Source organism: Bison bison, unplaced genomic scaffold (genome assembly GCF_000754665.1).
Source record: "Bison bison bison isolate TAMUID 2011002044 unplaced genomic scaffold, Bison_UMD1.0 scf7180017864215, whole genome shotgun sequence".
Classification (NCBI taxonomy): Eukaryota; Metazoa; Chordata; class Mammalia; order Artiodactyla; family Bovidae; genus Bison; species Bison bison.
The window spans coordinates 10,013,289-10,028,009 of NW_011494787.1; positions in this window are offsets into that span (position 1 = coordinate 10,013,289).

A 14,721-nucleotide genomic window follows, 5' to 3' on the forward strand; every position below is an offset into this window, starting at 1 on the left:
TTCTCATGATGTACTCTGCGTGTAAGTTAAATAAGCAGGAGCAATATACAGCCTTGACGTACTCCTTTTCCTATTTGGAACCAGTCTGTTGTTCCATGCCCAGTTCTAACTGTTGCTTCAGGAGGGCAAACAGCATCTCCGCCCCCCCACCCCCTCACTGTAGCCAGTCCCTGTCACTGTGGTGAGTATTGCCGAAGTGAAGTCCCACATCTTCATTCATCTTGGGAAAAGTTAGCTCTTTTCCCTGAAACTATTTTAGTATGAACACATTTGTTTTTAGACAAAGCCATTCTCTGAGCAGGGTTCAGTTTAACAGTGCTATTGAATTCACTGTAACGGCAAATTTTAAATAGAACCGCTAGGTTTTTTAGGACTTGAAAAGGGCAATAGCATAAGAAGCATTTTACGACACCTGAAAATTTTTTGTATTCTCTTTCTTATAAGGAAAATAATTTTGAAGTATTCTTCAAATTCTCCGTACCAGTTTTCACGAATCTAAAATAATCTTTCAACCTGTCACTTGATTCTATATATTGGGGTATTAGCAATGAATAATATATTTTTCAAATTCGATGAGTTTTTCACAGAAGTTTAAAGTATAGATTAGACTTTAATTGCTGACAACAAAATAGATGAGAGACCTTGACTTACAAAAACTGTGAAATTATTTTTTTAATCTTACATGAATTGATGAGCTCTCGATAAAATATATAGAAAAGTCAAGCTAAAATTAGAAGAAAGAAGGAATCCTCTATTAATAGTATGTGCTATTCCCACAGAGCACTCAGAGTGAACCTATTAGGTCAGGTCAAGTCACTCCTCGACCCGAGTCCTGCCAATGGCTTCCCATCTCACTGAGAGTGAAAGTACAAGTCCTCGCTATAAGCAAAAGTGCTTGTGTGAGATTCCTATTGCTGCTGTAACAAATCAATGTAAACGTAATGGCATGAAATCACACAAATTATTATCTGATAGTTCTGAGGTCAAAAGTCCAAAGTCTCATACGGTAGCTTTCTCATCTACAGAGGGCAGCAGGGCTGTGTTCCTTTCTGGAGAATCCATTTCCTTACCTCTTCAGCTTCTAGAGTCTACCTGTTTTCTGTGGCTCATGGCCCCCTTCCTCCATCTTCAGAGCCATCAACATAGACCTTGTCTCACCTTCTCTCATTGCCATCCCTCTGACTGTCTCTCCTGCTTCCCTCCACACTTAAGGACTCTTGTGCATTGAAGAAAGGTCTTATCTCCATCTGCAACCATAATTCCCCTTTGCTATGTAAAGAACATATCCATAGGCTCTAGGAGTTAGGAAGTAGGCATCTTTGGTGGGGAGAGGGACTTTATTCTGTTTACCACAAGGCCTTGTGTGATCTAGTCCCCTGCTATCTCTCTAATCTCTTCTGTTTTCCCCTGGCTCATTCAGCTCTCACTACAGTGATCTTCCCAATGTTTCTTGAATAAGCAGGAACATGTTTACCTCAGTTCAGTTCAGTTGCTCAGTCATGTCCAACTCTTGGTGACCCCATGGACTGCAGCATGCCAGGCTTCTCTGTCCATCACCAACTCCCAGAGCTTACTCAAACTCATATCCTTCGAGTCAGTGATGCCATCCAACCATTTCATCCTCTGTCGTCCCCTTCTCCTCCTGCCTTCAATCTTTCCCAGCAGCAGGGTCTTTTCCAAGGAGTCAGTTCTTTGAATCAGACTGATTCAGGTGACAGAAGTATTGGAGCTTCAGCTTCAGCATCAGTCCTTCCAAGTGAATATTCAGGACTGATCTCCTTTAGGATAGACTCGTTTGATCTCCTTTCTGTCCAAGGGACTCTCAAGAGTTTTCTCCAACACCACAGTTCAAAAGCATCAATTCTTCGGCGCTCAGCTTTCTTTGTAGTCCAACTCTCACATCCATACATGACTACTGGAAAACCCATAGCTTTGACTAGATGGACCTTTGTCAGGAAATGTTTACCTCAGGGCCACTGAAATTGTTCTTTCACTAGATTTTTGCATACCGCTCCTTTCACTTCCTTTAAGTCCTACATGTCACCTGAAGTGAGGCCTTAGCTGACCCTTCTGTGTAAAATAAAATTTTAAAGACATTTTAAAATACCTTTCCATATTGTATTTGTTTTAGCACTCCATCTCTAATACACTACAGTTTACTTAATAATCATGTTTGTTTATTGTCTGTGTCACTCAATAGAACCATTGAGGACTGGGACTTTGATCTGTCTCATTTATGGCTGAAATATTGGTACCTTAACAGTGCTTATTACATACTTGTTTTGTTTAATCACTAAGAAATGTATGCTAAGTTGTGTACGACTCTTTTGCGACCCCATGAACTGTAGCCCGCCAGGTTTCTCTGCCCATTGGTATTTCCCAGGCAAAAATACTGGAATGAGTTGCCATTTCCTTCTCTAAGGGATCATCCCGACCCAGGGATCAAACCTGCATCTCCTGCATTGGCAGGCAGATTCTTTAACATGGAGCCACCTGACACTGAATAACCATTTAATAGATAGATCAGTGATTGAAGCAAAATTTCACAGGATTGAAACTAATCAGAATGCATTCTCTGGCCACAATTATCTTAAGCTGTATATCAATAACAGGATGAATACACACACATACACACGCACATTTGGATGCTAATAAAGCCACCTCTAAATAATTCAACACAGCTAGAATATATATATGAAGGAAAACTTAGAGCCTTAAATGTTTACATGAAAAAGGATGAAAGCCTAAAAACATTCTCTAACATAAATTGTAGCAATATTTTCTTTAGATCTGCCTCCCAAGGCAAAAGATATAAAAGCAAAAATAAGCAAATGGGACCTGATCAAAGTCAAAGGCTTTTGCATAGCAAAAGAGACCATAAATAAAATGAAAGAAAAAAAAAAAAAAACTACAAATTGGGAGAAAAGAGTTGCAAATGATGCACCCAATATGGAGTTAATTTCCAAAATATAGAAATACTTCATACACCTCAACATCAAAAACAAAACAAAAGCACTACCCAATCAAAAAGTGGGCAGAAGACCTAAATAGACATTTCTCCAAAGAAAATATGCAGTTGACAAACATGCACATGAAAAGATGCTCAACGTCACTAATTATTAGAGAAATGCACATCAAAACTATAATGCACCACGCTCACGTCTGAATGGCTATCATCAGAAAGTCTACAAATGATAAATGCTGGGGAGGGTGTAGAGAAAAGAGAATCCTCTTACACTGTTGGTGGGAATGTAAATTAGTACAGCCTCTGTAGAGAACAGTATGAAGGTTTCTTAAATTAAAAATAGAGCTACCATATTATCTAGTAGTCCTACTCCTGGGCATATATTCAGAAAATACAAAAATTCTAAAGCAAAAAGATACAGGCACCCCAATGATTATAGCAGCACTATTTACAATAGCCAAAACATGGCAGCAACTTAAATGTTCATCAACAGATGAATGGATAAAGAAGTACTATATATACATATAGACACGATGGACTATTAGTCTTAAAAAAGATTGAAATAATGCCATTTGCAGCAACATGGAAGAACTTAGAGCTTATAATACTAAGTAAAATTCAGACAGAGAAAGACAAATATTATAGATATGACCTATACATGGAATCTAAAAATAATACAAATGAATCTATTTACAAAACAGAAGCAAACTCACAGTCATAGAAAACAAACTTATGGTTGCCAAAAAGGAAAGAGAGGGAGGGGGATAATTTGGGAATATGGGATTAACAGATACACAATGCCATATATAAAAATAAATAAGCAACAAGGTATAACATAGGGAAATGGGCATCCCTGGTGGCTTAGCTGGTAAATAATCCACCTGCAATGCAGGAAAGCTGGGTTTGATCCCTGAGTTGGGAATATCCCCTGGAGAAGGGAAAGGCCACCCACTCCAGTATTCTGGCCTGGAGAATTCCATGGTCTATAAAGTCCATGGGGTCACAAAGAGTTGGACACTACTGAAAGACTTTCAAAAAAAATAAATAAAACAGGAAGCAATATTCAATATCTTATAATAACCTATAATGAAAAATAATCTGAAAAAAATTGTATATGTAACTGAATCATTTTGTTATACACCTGAAACTAACATAGTATTGTACATCAACTATACTTTGATTTTTGAAAAAAAAGGATGGAAGCCTAAACACTAATGAATTAAGATACAGCTTAAGAAGTTTTACAAGGAAAATAGGGAAAGGGAAAGGCAAGTCACTCAGTCGTATCTGACTCTTCACAACCCCATGGACTGCAGCCTACCAGGCTCCTCCGTCCATGGGATTTTCCAGGCAAGAGTACTGGAGTAGCCAAAGAAATTAGAAGGAATAAGATAATAGAAGGGTAAAATTAATAAAATATTAAACAAACATATAGAGAAGATAAACTCAGTCAAAATTTGGTACCTTGAGAAGTTTCATTAAATTAACTAGACTAGTGAGACTAATCAAAAATTAAAATGAGAGGAGAGCTCTCAAGTAATATCAGAATAAAAAAGGAGAGACATCACTATAGATGCTGCAGACATTTAAAAATAAGAATGAATAATTTTATACCAATAAATGTTAAAACTTGGAAGAAATTAACAAATTCCTAGAAAATATATAACGTATCAACTCTTGCTCAAAAATAAAGAGAAAAACTGAATAATCTCATATTGAAATGTTGTTGTTGAATCACGCAAAGACACCCAGATTCTTGGCCCCTGGAGGAGAAGAATTCAATTTGGGGCCAGAGACGAGGCTTGATCGCTCAGAGCTTTTGTGTAATAAAGTTTTATTAAAGTATAAAGGAGATAGAGAAAGCTTCTGACATAGGCATCAGAAGGGGGCAGAAGAATACCCCCCCTGCTAGTCTTCAGCTGGATGTTATATAGTCACTAGCAGTCTGTTAATGAAAGAAAGGAATGTCCTAAAATTCAGAATGGCACCAGGCCCCTCACCCATAAGATGCATTTTGGGATAATCTTGGCAGCAAATGGTTTATCCTGGGCCATAAAATGATTAACTTGAATCTTGAAGAAGGGCAGACCACCATACAAATAGTTTCATTTACATAGATTAGGGGGAAAATATCTGAGTATAACATACTGGTTTGTCAAGTAGGTTCTGAGCCAGGAGGCGGAACCGACTTGAAGACAGAGTTTGGGGTAAATGCATAGTATATTAGCATAGCTTAAGACAAGCATTTCCATAAGAACAAGGCATTGGTTATCTCTAGGTTTGAAAATAGTTAACGTCAGGTGAAACCAGGTGTCATTATGGCAACACAGTATTTTAAGAGAAACCTCCTTTTAAATTTGTATAGAGAAGGAAAAAATATCACTAGTTTGTTTCCTTCTGCCGCTTAAGAGAGATAAAAATGTCTGACACTTGCAGGCTATTTCCTCCGTTTGGAGACCCCTGGCCTTCCTGCCTGTTACCCTCTCAGTATGAATAAGGTAATTAAAGTAATAGTTTAAAATCTTCCTACGAATAAATCTTCAGATCCAGACAATTTTAACAGTACTTTTTATCATATATTCAGGAAATTTAAGATTCCAATCTTTTGCAAACTATGAGAATATAGGAAACACTCCTCAACCTATTTTATGATGCTAGTATTATACTGAATATCAAATATTGGCAAATATAATGACAGAAAGGAAAAGGAAAAGATGATGATGCATCATCATCTCGAGAGATACAAATGCATGTTAGCAATCAAGTCCAGTGAAACATGAAAAGGATAATACATCGCACCAATTGGATTTATTTCAGGAATATAAGATTGGGTTATCTGAAAAATAGTGCTATTTACTACATTAAGAGATGAAAGGAGAAAAAAAATTATACAACCATTTCATTAAGTTCCTATGAAACCAAGGCTTTGAGAAAGCCGGTTCCCACTCTTGGAGAACAGTAAACTCAGCATGAAGAACTATAGGGTAGGACTACTTTTAATAGCACTAGACTGCTTAAGGTAAGAAAATAACATGCTTAAATTCCTAAATTCTGGGCTCAAGGCATGAAACTCAGATGCTTTCTAAGAGTGTACTAAAATAACCTCTAAGATTTAGGGTTGAAAAAGATTTCAGAAATCAGGTGTGTAACCTCAATAATCTCATTTCTTCCTGTGTCATTTATATAGTTATGATTTTAACTAGATTTCTGGTTTTTTCCTTTTCCTTTACTATTTTATTTAGATGTGATAGTGGCAGGGAACTTTATAGTCAGTCCACAGACTGAATAATATCAAGACAGAAGAACAACCCATTGAACTTAAATCTGGAAAACGTGACTAAGACTTTGGGTTGTCTTCTAAAATGGAAGAGACAGATTGGGTTATTTTTCGAATGTAAGTAAGATACACGCATTATGTATTTTTTAAGTATTGTTTTTTCCATCACTAAGTAATGTCCGACTCTTTGAGACCTCATGGACTGTAGCCCACCAGGACTCCCTGTCTCTCACCATCTCCTGGTGTTTGCCCAAGTTATGTCCACTGAACGAGACAACTGGATGACAACTGGGTGAGTTTGAGCAAGCTCAGGGAAATGGTGAAGGACAGGGAAACCTGGACTGTTGCGGTCCATGGGGTCCCAAAGAGTCAGACACGACTGAGCGAATGAACAACAGAGTCCATTGAGTCCAAGATGATACCCAACCATCTCAACCTCTGCTGCCCTCTTCTCCTTCTGGATTAATAGCTGGCCAGGAATTCCAGGGGTCCCGTTGCTAGATCCTTATCTATTCCTGAACTGGCTGTGGCTTACTGCCACCTGACAGTACCTCAATTAAAGTTCAGCTATTGGGAATGGTTTTAAATATGTGCTGTGCTGTGCTTAGTCGCTCCATCATGTCTGACTCTGAGATGCCATGAACTGTAGTGTGCTAGGCTCCTCTGTCCATGGGGATTCTAGTTTTTGAGTATGTGCTGTGCTGTGCTTAGTCGCTCAGTCGTGTCTGACTCTGTGACGCCAAGCGCCTCTGTCCATGGGGATTCTCTAGGCAAGAATACTGGAGTGGCTTGCCATGTCTTCCCCCAGGGGATCTTCCCAACCCAAAGATCGAACCCAGGTCTCCTGCATTGTGGGCAGATTCTTTGCCATCTGAGCCACCAGAGAAGCACAAGAATACTGAAGTGGGTAGCCTATCTCTTCTCCAGGGGAACTTCCCCACCCAGGAATTGAACCAATGTCTCCTAAATTGCAGGTGGATTCTTTACCAACTGAGCTACCAGGGAAGCCCGTTTTTAACTGTAAACATAAAGAAAAATGTGTGGGCAGTGAGCTACCAGGGAAGCCCATTTTTAACTGTAAACATAAAGAAAAATGTGTGGGCAGATGTTGGGTATCAGAAGGGATAGACTCAAATGTTTTGATTGTTAACATTTTTTTACTGTTAAGCGTCAAGACCCTCTTCCAGTGTTCATAGAATTCCCCGAAGTTTGATTCTCAATGGGCAGCAGAGCACACTCTCCACTGCAGAAGCCAGAAGTGCTTCCCCGCCTCCCAGCCACCAGCATGTAGTCAGGGCAGCCAGATGCGGCTTCCAGTACACGGTGCCTGCAGCAGTGGTACCAGGAACTGTCCAGTGAGTCCTCGCTGGATTCTTCCTGCAGTGTCATTTTGGCTACCTAGCTTCCATGGGCTGTGGCAACTTTTCTGATCCTTTAGACTTCCCATCTTTTCCACGAGTTACCCAACATCCTAGACTTTCTTTGCTTTAATTAATCACCATCCATTTCTGTTGCTTGGCACAAAAAACACTGTCTTTAGGATTAAAGTGTTCTGAGGTTTTTTCCTTTCTAGAAGGGTGTTAGAGATACTAACATACTTCAAATGGGGAAGGTCGTACTTGATGACAGCCATCAGAGATCTTTCTAGGCTAGTACTCAAAAGATATGAAGAAACAAGCCATGACAAGAACCAGGTATTTCAAAAAGATGGCCTCTGGTCTGGTAACATACATATCAGTATGTGGATCGATATACTCAGTTGGGTATACATTTCAGATTTAATTTCATCTATATTTATGGCATACTTACTCTATGCTACGGAGAAGGCAATGGCACCCCACTCCAGTACTCTTGCCTGGAAAATCCCAAGGTGGAGGAGCCTGGTGGGCTGCAGTCCATGGGGTCGAGAAGAGTTGGACACAACCGAGCAACTTGACTTTCACTTTTCACTTTCACGCATTGGAGAAGGAAATGGCAACCCACTCCAGTGTTCTTGCCTGGAGAATCCCAGGGACGGAGGAGCCTGGTTGGCTGCCGTCTATGGGGTCGCACAGAGTTGGACACGACTGAAGCGACTTAGCAGCAGCAGCAACTATATGCTAGGCACCATGTTATGTATTTCAGTGTATGTAGTCTCATATAAATCCTTACAAAAAAACCCTGTGAGATACATGGTTTTACTCATGTTTTCAACTGAAGAAAACTGAGATTCAGAGATGCTTTGAACTGCTTTGTCAAGATAACTCAACTCTTTAAGTAGTAAAAACCACATAGTAAAACCCAACCTTTCGGACTCAAAGGCCACTGTTCTTTCCTCTAGACCTTGATATCTCTATTTGAATTAGCAACCTGATTAACTATCGGAACTGATAATACTTCTGCTACTTTTTAATATTAAAAAATTGTTGATTTAGATGTTATCCTGTCTTCTGAATCTGTTCATGAATATTTTCCCTTAAAAGATATAGACTTACATAATTAAATGGATACATCCTGCTTAAAAATTAATATAAACTTTTATAATTAATGAGCTTGAAGGAATCAATAATATCTGGATTTTGTGCACCATTAATAATAAAATCAGAAGTAACCCATAAAAATAGAATTCAAATTAAAAAACAGTGAGGCACACTGATGTTTATAGTAACGCAATAAGGAAAAAGTTAGATGGCCTAAAAAATATTTTAATTCTAATAAATTGGTTCATAGCTTTAATACCATTTTAGAAAAATTAACATGGATTTACTCGTTATTACCAAAACCCACATGTTAATACTCTATAATTCTAAAGGAAAGGTCCCCCAGTATTAGAGACCTGTCTTGTGCACTATTTCCGATCTTCTCCACCCTACCTCTCATTCCAGCCTCTGCTGAAGGCTTAGCTCAGCTTCTCACTGAATAACCTGACAGTGACTTCTTCAGAGTGGCCTATACCAAGTACCCCTCCCTGCTCGGGAGCTTCTCCGACACTGTTGCCTGGGACGCCGGCAGGAATCTGGTAGCACAGGGATGTCCACACTTACAGGGACACTTCTTGACTGATGTGGGATGGAGTCAGTGGATAATCCTTCTCCCTTGCATACAAGCTACAGTTCTCAGTTCAAAAGCTCCTCAGAAGGTGCTGGCATGATCAATAGTAACCAGCTGACAATAAACACAACCTAACTGGCTTTTCCTCCCTCCCTTTTCACTCTCTCATCAATTAACCCTCTCTTCTGAAATTACTTTTTAAATAAACCAACTCCAAATATGCCTTTGACTCAAATATTCATGGGAACCCAGGCTAAGAGACCTACTCTAAAGTAAATTTTATATGTCTATAATATGGCTCTTACTAAGATTCTACTGTAGCTTTTTAAATAACCAGGTGTTTTTATATTATACATCAAATTTCTGGAAATAGTACACTTCTTCTTGTCCTATGGGTCTTGGCAGGTTTCTATCATGTGCCTTTTTGATATCTAGAATCAAATATGGCAAATGCAAATGTAGAGTTTGCATTTGAACTTCTAAATGACAAAAGGTTTGCTCAGTTTCAACTCTGCTTTATTTTTTAATAATTTTTAGAAAGTCACTTAGTTCATGGGGTTGCAAAGAGTCGGACGCGACTGAGTGTCTGAACTGAACTGAACTAACCTCTCTATGCTTCAACTATATCCTTTATAAAAATGATTTTATTTCCTACTTCATGGTTATCATAAGGATTCAATGAGGTAACATATGTGAAAATGCCTATTATAGGGACTTCCCTGGTGGCTCAGATGGTAAAGAATCTGCCAGCAAAGCAAGAGACCCAGGTTTGATCCCTGGGTTGGGAAGATCCTCTGGAGAAGAGAATGGCAACCCACTTCAGTATTCTTACCTGGAGAATCCCATGGACAGAGGAACCTGGAAGGCTATATACAGTCCATGGGGTCACAGAGTCAGACACGACTGAGTGACTAACACTACTACTACCCCTAGGGACTGGCAGATAATTGGCCTGGCAAGTAATGTTATCTGCCGTTCTTGTTATCATTAGTATAGATCACTGACTCTATTTGAAAGTCTGCCATCATGGGGATAAAATATCCATTTTGTGGAGTTTGTATTTTCACCAAAAACTTTTTGCAGCCATAAGCAAATATTTGAATTCATTTGGTGTTTGGAATCAAGATATATCCATAGAACAAACTGAGCAAACTTGTGTATGATCTTTGAAATGAGAAACTTCAAGGCTTATTTGCTTTAACAAACACTATTGTCTCAGAACCAACCCTACCCTGTCCTTCCCCCACTACTAAAAGTGCAGAACTTCCATGCAGTCCCTCATCAATTTAACAGGCATGGAAAAATCCAGGCATAACTGTTGAGTGTAAAATAAACAATTATAGCATGTAAAATGCATAGCAACAGTAGTATGAGGTTAAAAAAAATAGCTGGGTTAATACATTGGCTAACTGGCCCAGAATTCCAGAGGTCCCGTTGCTAGATCCATATCTATTCCTGTCCTCGCTGTGGTTTAGTGCCACTTGGTGGTACCTCAAGCTAAAGCTCAGCTATTGGAAATGTTTCTTGGGTCCTGTATTGCTTGGTACTTCCAGGGCAGTCTTGCTGATTCCAGGAACAATGAACTGGCACTTGTTTCATCAGTTTGATGCAAGAATGCTGGGCCATAACATACAAAGACACACCCTCTGCTTTCTAAGACAGAACTACTTGCCATCTAACCTTCTTTGTGAAATAACTTCCTTTACTGATCTCTGAACCTTGACCTTGGTCACAGATTTCTACCAAACTGCTTTTAAGGAATTAGGTTTTCAGTACAATCTTTTAAAATATGTTTTATGTGGAATATATTATTTTAAAATAGCATTATACTATGTAATGTAATAAAAGGACAACAGTCTATTTATCTTAGAGAAGAGATTCTAATTGTAATATTTCTTAATAGAACATATAAAGATATATTTTATTAGTGATGACAGTCTATCAATACATCTATATCATTGGTAAGAGAGAGAAGAGGCTTAAGTTTTAGTAGATTGGGTTGCTAATTAAAGCCATAACAACTGTGATGGAGTGAAATATATTACTACAGAAATTAACTGAGTCAACTTTAGGTATGTCAAATCAAAGAGGAGAAAAATTCCTCTTAGAAATAATCCTATCTGGAGGGTGAAAGAAAGACTAGACAACTATTTTAACTTGTAAAGATTGTAAAGTATAATTTAAATACAACTGAAAATGCAGATACTGACTTTGCAAAGGTCTAAATTTCAGATAATAATAAAACCCCCGGTACATTCTTCAGTATTCTGCAGCCAGCAATTAAAAGGTAGGTGATAATAATGTATTAGATATCACTGCTAACATTTACCCAATCAAAAAAACAGTCTCCATCCTTTCCTTTTGATCCTTTCACAGTAAACCACTAGGATTAGTGACACTAGTTAAAGTGAAGAGGGAAAGAGGAGGAAAGAAATCACGTACTTGCCACCGATTAAAAAGGTGCTATTTGTTAACAGTTGCTCACTGCTTTGGGAAGAAATTTTTCACGTCTCTGATTCTGTTGTCATGGCAATGGCAATGGAGATCTCTATCTTCCCAGCACTGCAATTCCATATAGCAATGCTTCTCTAAAGTGGGAGACAACTCAGGGAGAAAAAGCGCTGGGTAGGAGGAGAAGGCAATGGCACCCCACTCCAGTACACTTGCCTGGAAAATCCCATGGATGGAGGAGCCTGGTGGGCTGCAGTCTATGGGGTCGCTAGGAGTCGGACACGACTGAGCAACTTCACTTTCTCTTTTAACTTTCATGCATTGGAGAAGGAAATGGCAACCCACTCCAGTCTTTCTTGCCTGGAGAATCCCAGGGACGGGGGAGCCTGGTGTGCGGCCATCTCTGGGGTCACACAGAGTTGGACACGACTGAAGTGACTTAGCATAGCATAGCATAGGAGGAGTGATCATTGTTGAGCCTCTGCTGGGTGCAGGGCATTTTGCATTGTCTCGTTTAACCCTGACAGCAATACTACTGGGAAGTATCTTCCATTTACAAAGGCAGAAACTGAGGTCCCTAAGGCACCTTAGCCAAGACTACGTAAGCTGTGAAGTTGGAATTCAGATGTTCTGACCTTAGAGCACACACTATATTACAGTTCTTCTAGACCAAAGAAGTAAATAGTCTAACTTTTAACCCTAGGTCCTCAGCAAGAGGATGTGCAGGATGGTTCTACATACACAATTTACTCCTCACCACAACTCAGGAAGAAGAATTATGTTCATCACAAAAAGGTGAAATGACATATACAGGGAATGTAATTCCTGTTTGTAGAAATAATGGGGAATTGACACGTCTGTCTGACTATAAATTCCATCTTCTATCCACTCTCCCACTCTACCTATTATAACACGAAGTGGTGACAACATGTAGTGTGAAACCAGCCTATTAAAAATAAACCATGTATAAAACAGATGCAGAAGTACCAGCGTACTGCCCTATATTTATCTACAGCATAAGTGTTTAATATCATCCGGATCCTGGCTCTCAAACTGCTAAGCAATTTTGTATATTCTGAGACTATATGGGATTCAGAGATACTTCTGGCTATGTCAAAGTAACCAGTGCCAACGCATTCTGCTCTCTATCACCAATGGAGCCAAGCAAAATTGTGTAACTATAAAAAGATCTGATCTACTTGAATCTAGTTTATGCTATCTGGGAATATAAAGAAACTGATACCAAAATAAATGTTCATACTTCTGAGAAAGGCTTAGTTTGCATAATCAGAAGTCCCCCAGGTGACCGTGCAGGAGTTGCTATCTGTTGATGGCTGCTCTCTCAGAGGAAACATACAAGAAAACATGAATAGAAACACTGATGGTTATTCATGGCCAGCACAATGCCATAGTTGAATGAGAGATCTGATTAAGACTGAGGCCACAGACTAACCCTTATCTGAAAAATCACACTCATATAGCAAAAGTTTTATTAGAAATCCAGAGTATCAAATTTAACTACATAAACTCAGTAGTTCACCCCCTATCAAAAGTTCAAAACTAAGAATACCAAATTTAAAAACCATTTGCCATGTCAGACGGTAAAGAGCCTGCACGCAATGCGGGAGGCCTGAGTTCAATCCCTGGGTCCAGAAGATCCCCTGGAGACGGAAATGGCAACCCACTCCAGTATGCTTGCCTGGAAAATCCCATGGACTGAGGAGCCTGGCGGCTACATATAGTCTATAGGATCACAAAGAGTCAGACACAACTGAGCGACTACACTTTCACTTTCACCTTGTCACTTTCATAGATTCAGCTTGCCTCATCTTCCTAGGTAACCGTGCCACAAAGAATTGTAATATATCTAAGCATGGTTGTTTCAATCTTTCAAGAAGTGAAAGGTAAATCAGTTAGGTAAAGGAGAACCTAATTAGGCACTTTTCTTGGTGTTTCTTATATCTCATTGAACTCTCCCAATATTGAGATATACAGAGTATTTTTGTATTAGAAAATAACCATCAATTACTCTCAAATTACATTTTTGAGAAGCTGTGACCCAGTTTGGGAGACTTCAGTTCAGTTCAGTTGCTCAGTCATGTCCAACTTTTTGCGACCCCATAGACTGCAGCAATCCAGCCTTCCCTGTCCATCACCAACTCCCAGAGCTTTCTCAAACTCATGTCCATCGAGTCAGTGTTGCCATTCAACCATCTCATCCTCTGTCATCCCCTTCTCCTCCTGCCTTCAATCTTTCCCAGCATCAGGGTCTTTTCCAAAGAGTCAGTTCCTCAGATCAGGTGACAAAAGTATTGGAGCTTCAGCTTCAGCATCAGTCCTTCCAATGAATATTCAGGACTGATTTTCTTTAGGATGGACTGGTTGGATCTCCTTGCAGTCCAAGGGACTCTCAAGAGTCTTCTCCAACACCACAGTTCAAAAGCATCAATTCTTCAGGACTCAGCATTCTTTATAGTCCAACTCTCACATCCACATACGACTACTGAAAAAACCATAGCTTTGACTAGATGGACCTTTGTCGACAAAGTAATGTCTCTACTTTTTAAAATGCTGTCTAGGTTGGTCACAGCTTTTCTTCCAAGGAGCAAGCATCTTTTGATTTCATGGCTGTAGTCACCATCTACAGTAATTTTGGAGCCCAAGAAAATAAAGTCTGTCACCATTTCCATTGTTTCCCCATCTATTTGCCATGAAGTGATGGGACCAGATGCCATGATCTGGTCATGGAAGCTTGCAGTTGAGTTCAGTCGCTCAGTTGTGTCCGACTCTTTGTGACCCCATGGACTATAGCACACCAGGCTTCCTTGTCTTTCACTGTCTCTCTGAGTTTGCTCAAACTCATGTCCATTTAGTCAATGATGCCATCCAACCATCTCATCTTCTGTTGTCCCCTTCTCCTCCCGCCTTCAATCATTCCTAGCATCAAGGTCTTTTCAAATGAGTCAGTTCTTCACATCAGGTGGCCAAAGTATTGGAG